We start from the raw sequence: 13,526 nt of genomic DNA, 5'->3' as shown, positions 1-13,526 counted from the left end.
AAATAAGCAACGATGATTAATTATGTAAGTGAAGATACTTTATGTATAAAAGGCATGTACTAAGGTTTCAACAATACATTAAAAACTATTATTCTTCATAAACTAAGTCTACTAGTTTATACAGTACATAACATATTATATCCAAACAAAAATCAAATTGAAAGACAACTTACTTATCAAGTTGAGCTTTAGTCTAATACGCACCACAAAACATAACTTTTAGTCTAATAAGCACCAGAAAACATTGTACCACAAAACCAATTCTATTACATATTTAGTTTCATAAGCACGACACTAAAAGTTACGCCTATTTTGATAATGAAGAAACATAGCTTCGGCTAGATTATCCCTAAATCTAGTCCACTCACTAGTAACTTGAACAACTGTAATTCGATCCGAGTGTTAAGCCTCTTCCGCATTATGATAATCACCCGGCAAAGTTGGTGAGTCTCTTCCCCCTCATTATGATCATCAACTTGTTGAGTAACTCTAGTTTGAATCTCAGCATCCACTTCCTCCAACAATGGATCATTAGGTGATTCTACTCGAATAAGATTGTGAAGAATAGCACAAGCATTGATAATCTTCACATGCGTTTTGACATAAAAAAAAAGATATTTCTCTAAGAATTTTCCATCGCTTTTTGAATAACCCAAAAGCTCTTTCTATCACATTCCTAGCAGTTGCATGTCTCAGATTATATAACTCCTTTGGATTTTGTGGATTGTTGCCTCTAGTGGACCACTCATTGAGATGGTATCGAATACCTCTATAAGGAGCTAGAAAGCCAGGTCCATTGGTATATCCAACATCTACTAGAAAATACTTATCTACGAGATAAAAAGTAAATTCTGATTATTACTTAAAGCTTAAATAAGATAACAAAGAGAAAAAATTGAAACTTGTTTACTAGAACATACCTTTAGGTACTATGAATGGATAATTTCTAGTAAGTGCATCTCGTAATACTCTGCTATCTGCTGCAGATCCTTCCCATCCAGGTAAAATGTATGTAAAGCTCAAATCACAGAACACACAGCCAAAACATTGGTTGTTATCCTACCCTTTCTATTTCTGTATCTTCCTTGATGATTCAATGGAACACTTACTTCAACATGTGTTCCATCAAGTGCCCCGAGACAGTTCTACATCACGAAAGTATTAATTGATTAGTATAATTTTAGATAGATTTACACAAAATAAACAAATGGAATAATACTTACTTCAAACCAATCCCATTGTTCATCCTCGAAGCCATCCATGACTGTTTCTCGTTGGACAACATAATGACTTCCTACTTTTAGTATACTATTTAATACTACTAACAGTCTCTCCGGATCTAATGAAATCAAAGCCGACTTTTCGGTTTGTTAAATTAAAAGAGATGACATATAGAAACATGGCTACTACTTCTTCAACCGTGATATTTCTTGTGGTTTTCAAACCTATCTCTTTTAGCTTCAAACATAGCACAGTAAAGCAATGCCTAGTCAATCTAAGTTGTTCCTTACAAGTTCTGTCACTTCCGTAATAGAGCCGTCTTACATATAACTCGCGTGCTATGGAAAAGTCAAGACTGGGCTCTTTCACTATGTGTTGTTCATGCCATTGACTGACTAATGTAGCAAATTTCACAACTTGAAGAATAGTGAACACCTTAGTCGAAGAACTCTCAGACTCATCGTCACTTCCATCACCAGAGTTATACTCAGGAATATCCATGTACTAAAGTTAAAAGATAGTGAAAATTTATAAGCTATAAAATAATCACATTCTAACCATAATATAAACAACAACCATGACAAAACAAATTGAGGAAAAATGAGAAATAGGAGGTATGTGGCAGCGGATGTGTAATTAGCACCAAACATGCAGGAATATTCCTAGTTCAACTGTGAAAACTACACAAATAGCTGTTTGTGATTTCTGATTAATTAACTAAACTATACCTTACTCCATCAGGACCAAGTCAAGATCAGCAGAGCCATGAAACTCTCTCTCTCAGTAGGACAACTTCATCCCAACAACTTGGAAAATCTTACAAGACAAATCAACCTATGTTTGTGAAAGATAAAAACTTTGACAAGAATATGTGTGTGACTGACTGGCAAGGTTGCTGGCATAGAGAGAGAGATGTGCAGACCAATTAAACCAATTCTGAAGGAATCAGCAGAGTCAAGTGGAAAGACTAGGCACGTACAAAATTAGCTCTTTGAGTACAGAAACAAAGAATACTTATTATCATTTATCAAGTAGAATCAGCTAAAACGAGTTGGTTAAATTCTATAATCTCACATATATCAGCAATGTATACATAATTAGAGAAGGTGGAGAATAAAAAATGTTTACAATTTAGTCTTGAGGAAACAAGCAACCCAAAATTAGCAAGCAAGAAAACAAGCAGCGCATGTGTCCATATGCACATATAACCAGAAAGCTCAATAAATTCACATCTAATCACGTGGAACAAGTTATGTCCTTGTCCACACATAACATTCTTTCAAGCTTGAAAAAGGTTACCGTTTTTCAAATATTCAGGGGGCGTGTAGGCAAGGTTTGTGCTACAACTCTTCCCATCTCGGCTGTTTTTCATCAGCCCGAAACATGGAATCTGAGCATTGAGAGAAGAAGAATTTAATTCAATGGTCTACCTTTCCCCTGTCGAATTTGAAGAAGAGAAGAATCAATTTTCCCCATTTATTGTCTAACATAAAACACACAAGCAGGCACAAAAGATCACATTAATCTGCAATTTTACGAATCAAGAACTTATCCAGATAGATTCCAAGGAAATGCAAGCATACAAGTAACAAAAGACTCAAACCAACAATCAATTGCAGCATTCCAATCATTTCAACAAAGGGAAGTAACTTCTAAACAGACACACACCAAAATTCAAATACATACAGTGGAATAAATGCTTGGCAAGAGTGTCGTTGGGCATGAACTCAGCAATCACCAACCTCTCATCACCATCACAGCAATACCCAATCAAATTTGCCAATTAACCCTAGCTAACCAATACAATCAAGATTAGGAAAAATTAACCCTAGATAGCAACCCAAAAGCCAAAAACGTTGATTAAGACAAAACCCAATTCAACACAATTAACCCTAGCTAACAAATACAACCGAGATCTTAATTTTTTTTGCTAGATTTAAAAAAAAATGGGATTTAACTGCTTTGCAAATTCAAATGCAAAAACAGGAAAATACACACCCTAACATAAGAAGATGGTGGTAAATATGAATTTAGATGGGGAATAATTACCTTGATGAATCTGAATTTAGATGAATCGTTTGAACGTTTGAACAAGGTAAATCTGCAGAGAAGTTGCAAAGAATCGCGAGAGAGGAGAGAAGAGGCGGAAAGAGGGAGAAAATAATTATGACCCGTTTTTCTATTTTGACCCGGTTCAGGATCCGCGTGTTTTTAAGTTATGACCCAAAAATTGGAATTTTAGAATTCAAATTCTCTTGTTAAATTATAGAATTGAAATTATGGAATTGGAAACCTTGGAATTATAATTCAAAGCTAATTCTATATATTTTTGTAATGCCAAACAATGAAATTGGAATTGGAGCCTCCAATTCCAATTCCATAGCTCCAATTCCATGGTCCCAAACACAACCTTAACGTTTTATTAGAACTTGTATCTACCATATGTAACATTATTATGAGTCAATATGGAACATTATTATGAATCAATGTGAAGAACGTTGTTACCCGATTTTTGCCAACTTAGTAAATTAGCAGTCATTACTCGTGTCACTAACATTGTTACATGAATTACTACACTAACATTGTCACATGAATTACACAATTTATGTGTTGGGATACATAGAAAATTTTTTGATCATTAGAATTTGATATGAAGATTGAGGACTTTCAAAAATTACATGGTTAATTCATGAAATTCTCAAGACTATAATACATTTAGATAAGTAACCGATACAAGTATATTTTATTGCAGATTTTTTTTTCGTGGACAAAGCTTGTTTCTCTCTTTATTCCACTAGTTGTTTCTAATCTCGAATATTTTAGTCAAATAATATTTGATGCGAACTCTTCTTGTACAATTTCTTAAAATGTTTCACGAGAATTTGTTCGTGCTAGTCAACACAAAGTACCTAAGAGTATCCACTATAGTTGGCCGGGCCAAGCTACAAAACTTGGGTGGTCCAAAAGAAACGCCTCTATTACTATAGAACGGATTGTGTTATGTGAGTTAAGTAAAAGAAGAATAAAGTGGAAAATGAAAAAGGTAGAGAGGTGAAGAGAGAAAAAAGTAAGAGAGAGTAAAGTAGGTGTGGAAAAATGTGTTGACTTTTACTAAAATGGGAAATGACTCTATTACTATGTAATGTACCAAAATGACTCTATTACTATGGAACGGAGGGAGTATGATATATGAAAATTCATATCATTAAATATTTCATTATACTCCCCCATTCGCGAATAAGAGTCTCGTTTTTTCATTTTAGTCCGTCCGTCAATAAGAGTCCCAGTTCATTTTTACTATAAATGGTTTAAGTTATCATATTCCACTAACTCATTCCACTCACATTTTATTTAAAACTAATATACACAAGTGAGACCCTGATAAGTCGTATTCTGAGCCTTGGTTACTGGTCAGTATGTCGTGAAATGCATGTATTATCTGCAAAACAGTTGCTCAAGTGTGCAGGATTAAAGGATCCAAGTCAGTAGGAGACGATTCAGGTGACGCAAGTGAAAAGGGCGCTAGAAGGGTGCAATACTGACCAGGATGCATGCCAGAGAAAAGGTTCAAGATGGAGAAGAAGGATAGCTGGGATGATCATTAACAATGGCATAAAAGTCAAAACTTGAAGGAAGTCTACCCTAAAAGCAAGGGCAAGCCTCCCTATAAAAGAAGCCACTTGGAGAGAGAAAGGAGTTCGCTTTTAGAGTTCGGCCCTTGGTTCTCGGTTCTAAAACACACTTAGTAGAATTCTCTCTAGAAGATCAGTTCCTTCAGCATTGTCCAACCTCTCGTTCCTCGCCACAGCTATGGTCACTTGACGTCCAAGAGTCTGCCGGAGAAGTCATCGATCCACCGTTCCAGCCAGTTGCCGTAGTAGTATAGCAGTATCATCGCTCGGAGTGGCCAACAATCGTTATTTTACTTTCTAGTTTAATCTTTACTTGTTTTCGTCGTTGGTTTTGTTGCAAACACTCATCGCTGTTGCCTTTTGAAGTACTTTGTGAAGTTCCAACGTTTTAATTATGAAGTTTCTATTTCGTATGTCGCTTTGGTTCGAGTTTGCTTCATTCTGCATAGGAAAGTTAGATCTAGTTGTTGCTTTTAATTTCTAAGTGCTTTCTTACCTGGAGTTGTCGATTTGAAGTTGTAGTTATGTTTAGTCAAATTTTTGTGCATGAGTTTCTGTTCTGCGCCGTGATCACCACCTTGCATGTCAGTCAGTAGAAGTAAAATTGCAGTTTCATCGTTTATTTTAAATTTGAGCATTTTAATCAATGGATCTTGAGTTTGAGGTTATGAATCTGAAGTTCAGTTAATGTGTTGTGTTTATCTGATTTTTGTTAATGCTTGGTGAAGAAGAAAACGTCAAAATCAACTTTAGTTTGGACCACTTTACTTTTAAGTTACTTTTGCTTTTGTTCCCCAATTTTCAGTTGTACTGTCCAGACCTGTCAGAGAGCCACCCAGCCACCAGATATGCCTTATAGTCTAAATTTCCTCTTTTAGTAACTGTCTACTTTTCATGTGACTCTGAGACACCTTGTCCCCTATTTCCACGAACACCACCACATGCCTGTTATTTTCACAACCACTAGTCAGTAGAGTGCCTCCTTTATTTCTTGCCTAGGTAAAATCTCAACCCAAGCATGGTAGCTAACCAAAAACACCCAGGAAAGTCACCGCAGTTATCTAAACGTGTCCATCCTTGTGGGATTCGACCCTTACCTCCACTATACTAATCAGTAGAAGTGGGTTGAGAAAAATTGTTTGAAGCCAGGTCTCGGTTGTCGTACCAACGACTCAGCTGGGTCGGGAATATCTTCCTGATCAGTTGGATACACTCCAAATTACATATGAAAACCGACTCATAGACCATAACAAGAGACCCCTTTCAAAATGGCGCCGTTGCCGGAGATGGATGGCGTTCATACCTGTTATTGTGTGTGATCTTTTTTGGTGTACATACTGTTTATAATTTTCCTTTTCTTTTTGCTTTCAGTTTATGAGAAGTGGCTCGGCTCCTGGCCAGTGGAGACCAAGGATACTTCCCCGAGGAACAATACTCGTTACCACTCGTTCCGGTCTGTCGACAGCACTGTCCGACCTAGGCACGAGCAGCGACGAGTAGAAAGAAGATATAGAGTACCAACTCCTGGAACTCCCACCCCAACCAGTAAGAACACTAGTGAGAATGGCTAACCAAGGTAAGGACGATCCCGAGCTCGCAACACTTACTGCACACGCCGACGGAGATCCCCCACGAGCCATAGTGGTCACCCCAGGCCAGACCGCCTGTGATGTGAAACCCCACGTGATTGCAATCCTACTGACGTACTGTTGGAAGAGTTACGATGGACCATACGAATTCTTAAATGAGTTCTGCAAAATTTGTAAGGCGCAGAGGCGGCCAGCAGGAGCAAGCGAGGACGACTACAGACTGAAGTCCCTACCTTTTATCCTAAAGGGAGAGGGCAACACTTGGTTCATGCGCCTGCCGGCCGACTCTATCAATACATGGGCCGATTTCAAGTCAGTTTTCCTAGCCGAGTTTTTCCCGTCTTCAAAGACAAGTGCATTAAAGAGGAAAATATCGTGCATAAGGCAAGAATATGATGAAACCCTGAGCGAGTACTGGGAGAAGTACATGAGTCTTCTGGAGTCGTGCCCCAACCATCGCATGAAGGAGATAGAGGTGCACCACACTTTCTATGAAGGGATGAACAAGGAAACCAAGGATCTGGCGAATTCATCATCTGGAGGCGATTTCACCCAGTTGAGAGTCAGTGAAGCCAAAAAGGTGTTACACAAGCTGTTAAATGCGAAGAAGACGTACGACAACGCAAGGGATGGGTACAGCAGAGAAAGGGTAGCAAGTGCTTCGGCTACTGACCAGGAGGAGCGGATGGATTTGAAGATGGAGGAATTGAAGAAGGAATTGCTGACTGCAATCAAGCAGAACACTCCACCACCTTCTCCGACTGGAGGCAAAGAGGCCCCAGAACTACCATATGATCAGCCGGACAACTCGCCGGATGTGGAGCAAGCAAATGCCGCAGGATACTACAATTCCAACGGCAATTGGATTCCGATGGGGAGATGGAAATCAGAATCGGAACCAAAATCAGGCTCCAAATCAACCCAACCCCCACCCGAACCAAAATTCCAACCGTGGCCCAACAAACCCTGACTACCAGTCTAACTGGGCAGGAAGAAATCAACATCCTCAGAACCAAAACCCTCAAAACCAGAACCCGAACCCTGGCTATGTGCCACCCCATCAGCGAAACAACCAGAACCAAAACCAGAACTAATTTAACCCAGTGCCTCAACATAATAGCCACAACCAAAACCAAAATCAGTACCAGAACAACCACGACTAGTACAACCCTCCTGCCCAGTATAATCAGTACCCACAGAACCAAAACCAACAAAATTTCTCGGGCTACCAGTCAAACCCACCACCCCAGTATAACCAGCACCAGGGCTCAAACCAATTCCATCACCCAAACAGGTCGAGGAGGTCTATGGAGGACATGATGGGAGAGATGCTTGCCTCGCAGCAAAGCATTAAAAGCGACTTGCAGTCCAGTAATGAAACAATGCAAGGAATGCAAAGTGCCCAGAAGGAGCATAGGGCAAATATGGATATGATGAACAGGCAGTTGGCCCAGCTCGCTAACTCGGTGGGCGAAATGAAAGGGAACTCAGGGAAACTCCCATCTACAGTCCATGTACCTGAAAAGGCAAATGTGAGTAAGATTACACTGCGGTCCGGAACAGCCTATAATGGACCTCAACTCAAGAACCCTATTGGGGAATCTAGTAAGGGAAGGGTGCTGAGCGACACCATCTCAGCGGAAGAACTCAAGAGGCCTCTGCCTCAGATGGAGGATCCGTTCTTTCTAAACGAGAAGCCTACTGCGGAAGAAAAGGAGGGAGAAACACAACCTGGAAATGAGCAACCAGAAGGAGCAATGCCCACATCGGAACCTCAAACCTAGGAGGCACCAAGGGAAAATCCACAAGGACTAACTGGAGAGGCTAAGGGAGAAAAACCGTTTCCATGTCGGTTTGTGACGAAGAGGAAGAAGGAAAACCCTGTGGATTTCATGTCGATCTTTGGAAAGCTGGATGTCACCATACCATTCCTCCAAGCTGTGAGACTGCCCCCTCTGGGGAAGTTTATAAAGGAGTTTATAGCCGGAAAGGCCCAGGAGGATGGAAAAATCATGGTGGAAGGAATAGCGTCAGCCATTGTACAAGAGAAACTACCACCCAAGAGAGCCGACCCAGGTATGTTTACTTTACCCATAACAATTGGAGATGTGAAAATCGAGCATGCAATGTGTGATTTAGGAGCATCTATCAATGTTATGCCGTTATCCATTTATAATCTGTTAGGGGGGGCAAAATTGTCAAATACTAGGGTGTTGATCCAACTGGCTGATAGGTCATGTATAAATCCTGAGGGTGTGTTAGAAAATGTGTTGGTCAGGATACAAAACTTTACTTATCCCGCTGATTTTTATGTCATAAAAATGAGTGAACCAGAAGCTAGGGAGTCTAGCGGGATATTGTTAGGAAGACCATTTTTAAGAACGGCTAAGACAATTGTGGATATGGCCGAGGGAACAATCTGCATTGACTTTAATGGTGAGAAATTTGTCTATGACATCAATGAAGCCATGAAAAAACCAATAGATGTGTATGCCCAGGCTGATGTGGAAGCAGCTGCATGGTGTGATCTGATCAGTAGCCGAGGGTTGACTGACGAGGAGATCGAAGAAGCAATTACGAAATTTTGTCAGAAGTCAGAACTAGCAGGATCCGTAGGGGCTGTGCTACCGGCCAGTATGGAGGAAAAATCAGATGCTGAACAAGAGCAAGAGGAGGATTCAAAGAAGAACCCTCTACCCACAGATACACTACCCCCGCAAGTGGAGTTGAGAAAGTTGCCAGCGAACCTTAAGTATGCCTACCTTGGGGAGGAAGACTCGTTCCCTGTAATCATCAATAGCGGGCTGACTGAAGAGCAAGAGGCAAGACTACTAACTGTGCTGAGCAAAAACAAGAAGGCTATTGGATGGAGCCTTACGGACCTGGTAGGTATAAGCCCGGACGTCTGCATGCACCACATTAGGCTGGAGGATGGAGCCAAGGCGCATAGAGATTCTCAAAGAAAGGTGAACCCAAACATGCGGGAAGAGATACTGAAGGAGATCTTGAAGTTACTCTCACTGGGCATTATATACTCGGTACCAGATAGTGAATGGGTCAGCCCAATCCATATGGTCCCCAAGAAATCAGGGATCCAGGTGGTTAAGAATGAGAGGAATGAGCTAGTGCCCACCAGACTAGTTACTGAGTGGCGAATGTGTATAGATTACCAAAAGCTGAACACTGCAACCAGGAAGGACCATTTTCCCCTGCCATTCATCGATCAAATGCTGGAGCGACTGGCTGGGATGAAGTACTTCTGCTTTTTGGATGGGTACAGTGGCTACTTTCAATTTACGTGAATCCGGAGGACCAGGATAAGACCACGTTCACCTGTCCGTTTGGAACCTATGCGTATAGGCGTATGCCATTTGGCCTATGCAATGCCCCCGGTACTTTCCAACGGTGCATGATGAGCATATTCTCAGATTTGATTGAAGATTGTATAGAGATCTTTATGGATGATTTCACTGTCTATGGAGACTCTTTCGACTCGTGCTTGCAACATTTGGATGTGGTACTAGAAAGGGCCAAACAAAGAGTCTGGTTTTAAATTTTGAGAAATATCACTTTATGGTTACAGAAGGAATTGTCTTAGGACACGTGGTGTCAGAAAATGGGATCCAGGTGGATCAAGCTAAAGTGGATGTCATATCCAAACTACCCTTCCCTACTGATCAGAAAGGAATAAGAGGTTTTCTTGGCCATGCTGGATTTTATCGGAGATTTATCAAGGATTTCGCCAAGATTGCCCAACCCCTTACCAGACTTCTCCAGAACGAGGTGGAGTTCGTTTTCGACGAGCATTGCAAGGCTGCTTTCAACCTCCTTAAGGAAAAATTGATTTCTGCACCGATTATTTAGGCTCCTAACTGGGATCAACCCTTCGAGGTGATGTGCGATGCTAGTGACTACACAGTGGGGGTCGTACTGGGTCAGAAGATCAATGGGAAAAGGTACGTGATATTCTATGCATCTAAGACCTTGAATCAAGCCCAACGGAATTATGAAACCACCGAGAATGAGATGTTGGCGGTTGTCTATTCATTTGAAAAGTTCAGGCAGTACCTACTGGGATCCAGAGTCATCGTCTATAATGATCATGCGGCGATTAAGTATCTCATTGCGAAGAAGGAGTCAAAACCCCGACTGATCAGATGGGTGCTGCTTTTACAAGAATTCGATTGGGAGGTAGAAGACAAAAAGGGGGTTGAAAACAAAGTGGCGGACCACTTGAGCAGAATAATACAAGAAGGGAACAGTGAGGATGTGAGTGATCGATTCCTGGAAGAACATTTGTGTGAAGTGATTTTCTCCGCAAGGAAGATCGATTGGGAAGAAGTGATGAGACTTACTGGGCAGGACGTAACAACCAAAGGCAAGGATAAAGTAGGACAGGAACCCTGATATGCGGACTTGGCCAACTACCTAGTAACAGGAGAGCTACCGATGGTGCCAAACGTGAACAAAGGCTCAGAGGATGAAGATCAAGAGCGAAGCAAAGTATTATTTCTGGGACGACCCATACTTATGGAAGGCAGGAACCGACCAGGTCATTAGGAGATGTGTTCCTGATTGGGAGCAATGGGATGTACTAACACACTGCCACTCCTTGGCATGTGGAGGACATTTCGGGCCAAGGAAGACTGCCAGGAAGGTGCTAGATAGCGGATTTTACTGGCCAACCCTGAATAAAGATGCATACGAGTTCTGCAAGGGCTGTGATCGTTGCCAACTGACCGGTGGGATCTCCGCTAGGGACGAAATGCCGCAAGTTCCAGTAATTGTTTGTGAGGTGTTCGACATCTGGGGTATGGACTTCATGAGTCCTTTTCCCTCATCTTATGGAAACTCCTACATCCTGGTGGCAGTTGACTACGTATCAAAGTGGATAGAAGCCAAAGTCACAAGCACTTGTGAATCTAAAGAAGTCACCAAGTTCCTCAAGAGTCATATATTCAGCCGATTTGGGGTACCAAGGGCAATTAGCTCCGATCAAGGGACTCACTTCTGCAACCGAACGGTCGAAGCATTGATGAAGAAGTACGGAGTTCATCACCGCCTATCCAGTCCTTACCACCCTCAAGCCAACGGCCAAGCAGAGATCTCAAATAGGGAAATAAAGAGCATTTTAGAGAAGACAGTCAACCCCTCCAGAAAAGATTGGAGCACAAGGTTGGAGGATGCTCTGTGGGCATATCGCACAGCCTACAAAACTCCTATCGGGATGTCCCCCTATCGCATCGTCTTTGGGAAGATGTGTCACTTGCCAGTAGGAATTGAACACCGAGCATACTGGGCAGTTCATCAGGTTAACGTGGATGTTAAGGCCTGTGAAGAGGAAAGGAAGCTACAACTACAAGAGCTGGAAGAACTCAGATTGGAGTCGTTCGACTCAGCCATGTGGTACAAGGAGAAAACAAAGATGTGGCACGACAAAAATCTGAGAACCAAGGATCTGTAAGTTGGTCAGAAAGTACTACTCTTCCAGTCAAGATTGAAGCTAATGCCTGGGAAGCTCAAGTCCAAATGGGCAGGACCTTACATTATCACTGCACTACGTGCTAATAGAGCGGTCGAGATTTCAGGGAGTATCACTAACTCCGAACCTTTTGTCGTTAATGGACATAGATTAAAAATATATAGGGAAAATGAAGAGATGTGTGTAGTGGAAGAAATTCCACTACACTTTAATAGCGTCTAAATGACCAGTAGAAAAGGGGTTTAGAGTTCCACCTGGTCAACGTAATATGATTTGCGCTTATTGACCAGGTAAAACTTTAAATACCCTTAGTAATGATGTAAATATTGTGAATAACTAGTAATTTAACTTAAGTTAAGAAAGAAAAACCCCAAAAAGATTTTTCGGATCTTAAATATTAATTTGGAGTTCCTACTGACCACGAGGGTACCACTTGGGTGAAACTCTGAATTATATTAAAGAGCCATTTATTTGCTTTATTTCTATTTCTAGCTAATTGAGAAGGGGGAGATGAGTAAAATTTGAATTTTGGTGCGTGTTGCAGCTTTGCAGGCGAGTGCAGAGACTGGGAGGGCGCGTGGAGCAAGGACGTGACAGGAGACGTCCAATCAGATGCGAGAACTCCCAACCGCCTTCCACACGAAGCGTGGCAACCTGGCAACCGCCTACCATCGGTCAAAACCCTCAGCTACCCACCCCTCTATAAAACACCCAACCGCCTACTCCCCTTCACTTTACAAACCCTTACCTGCATTCTCTCACCCACAACCACCATCCCACTCCGAAAACTACCACCCACTACGAAAGCCACCGTGAACCACTACCGGAAAAAGAGAACCAGCCATGGCAAAGAGAAAGGCAACCAACAACCCAGCATCTACCACCGGCGAAGTCCCGTCAGAAGTCCGAACGGCAGATGAATCGCAGCCGCCAAGTCCACAACGATCACAACCAACGCCGACGACACAAATCCCGGCAATGGTTCCTTTAGACGCACTGGCAGCGTATCTAAGGCAACAAGACCCCAACAAAGATTGGACAGCGACCCTGGCTGGATTTAGCCTGACCGGAGGAATGCCGACGATACCCAACCCTACCCCAACAGCAACCACAGTAACCCCACCCACCACCACCCCAAAAACCTCACATCCGACATCCGAAAAGACCTCCCCAACAGTAACTGCACAAGCAGAATCGCTCGACGTTAGCCCTCTTTCCGCCTATCAAGATCCCAACTGGGGAGAAATAGAGGAAAATGAGAGTGGAGGGAGAGCAAGCGAGAGCGAGAAAGGTGAAGCAGATGAGATAACGGCCACTGAAGCCACAACTGATGAAGCAGAGCGGGAGGAGATAGACCTGAACGAAATGACCAGAAAGCAAGGGTTGATGACGGATGATGAATTCCAAGCGGTTTTGGGCAAGGGAGATAGGATCGTGGTAAACAATGAAGGGGTGGCTGAGGTACTGGACCTCGCATCCCAGGCAGTAGGGAAGGGGGAAACAACCACGGAAGCAGAAGAGTCGGAAGGCGTAGTCCACCAATCAGTGGAGGAGAGGACAGACGAACAACCAGAAAAGGCAGAACAACCTGAGGAGGAGGGG

Source organism: Salvia hispanica, chromosome 5, assembly GCF_029641045.1.
Source record: "Salvia hispanica isolate PSC_SH4W2 chromosome 5, Shi_PSC_v1, whole genome shotgun sequence".
Classification (NCBI taxonomy): Eukaryota; Viridiplantae; Streptophyta; class Magnoliopsida; order Lamiales; family Lamiaceae; genus Salvia; species Salvia hispanica.
Note: the sequence above shows the minus strand (reverse complement) of the source record.